This window comes from Octopus bimaculoides, chromosome 4, assembly GCF_001194135.2.
Source record: "Octopus bimaculoides isolate UCB-OBI-ISO-001 chromosome 4, ASM119413v2, whole genome shotgun sequence".
Classification (NCBI taxonomy): Eukaryota; Metazoa; Mollusca; class Cephalopoda; order Octopoda; family Octopodidae; genus Octopus; species Octopus bimaculoides.
The window spans coordinates 52,896,170-52,898,068 of record NC_068984.1 but is presented as its reverse complement, the minus strand read 5'-3'; the positions used below and the strand labels follow the sequence as shown (position 1 = coordinate 52,898,068).

Here is a 1,899-nt window from a genome sequence, read left to right as displayed (position 1 = left end):
ATATATATATATATAAACATCATCATCGTTTAACGTCCGCTTTCCATGCTGGCATGGGTTGGACGGTTTGACTGAGGACTGGTGAGCCATTGGCTGCACCAGGCTCAATCTGGTCTGGCAAAGTTTCTACAGCTGGATGCCTTTCCTAACGCCAACCACTCCGAGAGTGTAGTGGGTGCTTTTTACGTGCCACTGGCACAAGGGCCAGTCAGGCGGTTCTGACAACGACCATGCTCACCCTCAAAAAGTGTTTTTATGTGCTACCTACATGGGAGCCAGTGCGGTGCCACTGGCAACGACCACGCTCGAATGTTGTTTTTCACATACTCAGCAGTAGTTCATACATCTGAAAAAAAGATGCACACTCTAAAAATTAGAGCAGTAACATATTTATTATTATGGTTGGCTGTACTGCTCACCTACTTTTGTAAAGTGTGGGTACACTTAAAATAGTTGACTGTCTTGTGATTTCATGACTTAGTAGCTCTTTATGACGAGTCTTTACGGTTTGGTGACATTTGCGTATGAGACGAAGGGTAGTCCAAGTTTCATGCTCCAGTTCCTTCCAAAAGATATAAAATACATAAATACATATATAAACACACACACACATGCACACACACACAAACACACACGCACTCTCTCTCGCTCTCTCCCCTTCTCTCCCATGCAAAGTGTACACATACTAACATAGAATTAGTCTTTCTCGGCCTTCTATGGTCAGTCATAGATGTCTATCAGTGTTAATAATCTTCAAGAGAAATGAGAAATAGGTACTATAACTTTCATAAGAATTTTTTTATAAACTTCAATCTAAAGGGTTTTTAACCCAATATTTACATGCAATTATTCATAGCTGATCTGCTTCAAGATCCAACATTCCAAAAAAAGAATCATCATCATCATCATCATTGAACATCCATTTTCCATACTGGCATGGGTTGGACTGTTTGGCTAGAGCTGGTAAGGCCAGGGGCTGCATCAAGCACCATTGTCTGTTCTGGCATGGTTTCTATGGCTTGATAGCTTTCCTAATGCCAACCACTTCACAGAGTGTACTGGGTGCTTTTTATGTATCATTGTTTTTAATATGGTACCAGCATGAATGCTCATATGTGGCCATATATGTAGGGAAATGTCATCTATCTACCATTGTAAGATGATTTTGAGGTCTCTGTTTAAGGAAGTAGAGCAAGTTTGGTGTGTGGTATCAAAATTGTATGTGAAGGAAGCTTTTGTAAAAGATTAAGGAGTGAGTAAAGAGAAGTGTTATTTGCAGAGGAGTATGTTGTTAGAAATGACAGTGAGAAGAAAATTAATGTAAAAATGAAAATCTAGAAACACCAGAGTTGATAAAATGAGAAATGACTCCATACTCCGAGGGAGCAGTCTAACAAAGTTTTTGTTTGAAATATGAGAAATAGGGATCATAAGCAGGCAACTAAGACAGGTGATTGGGGTTGTGCCAGACAGTTGAAGACTTTATTTATGTCAAACAACATTGTTGTTTCCTTCGAAGTTCCCAAAAGTAAAACATCACTCAGTTGTTGAGTGATGTTACTTGATCTGCATGAAATAGCAGCCAAATATCCCTTGAATCAAATTCTACCATCCATATCTATATCTATAAAACAGACGATGTTTGTGTGTGTGTGTGTGTACGTGAATGTAGTTTATGCACGTCCACAAATTATCACGCATGTCGCTCCAATTTTAGGAGGAGATTCGGAATGACCTTATGTGCATTTTGGCCAATTTTTTCTCTCAGAGGCACCCGCGTATAGCTGTAAAAATCGATAAACTTTTACGAATTTTGAAGTTTGTTGACATGGCGAAGTCAAATCTGTGCGTACGCGCGTGAAGGAGAGAGAGAGAGAGAGAGAGAAAGAAAGAAATAGT

At 39.5% G+C, this 1,899-nt stretch overlaps 1 protein-coding gene across 2 annotated transcripts in view; it reads right to left on the bottom strand.

Annotated features, from left to right (window-relative positions):
- Positions 1 to 1,899, bottom strand: part of LOC106871826 (TATA element modulatory factor) — an 80,450-nt gene that overhangs the window by 70,765 nt on the left and 7,786 nt on the right. Inside the window, exon 2 of one of the 2 annotated variants that reach the window (XM_052967067.1) lies at positions 420 to 562. The gene's annotated coding sequence lies outside the window, so the exon portion shown is untranslated. The remainder of the gene's footprint in view (positions 1 to 419; positions 563 to 1,899) is intronic. The other variant, XM_014918526.2, reaches the window with a different exon arrangement.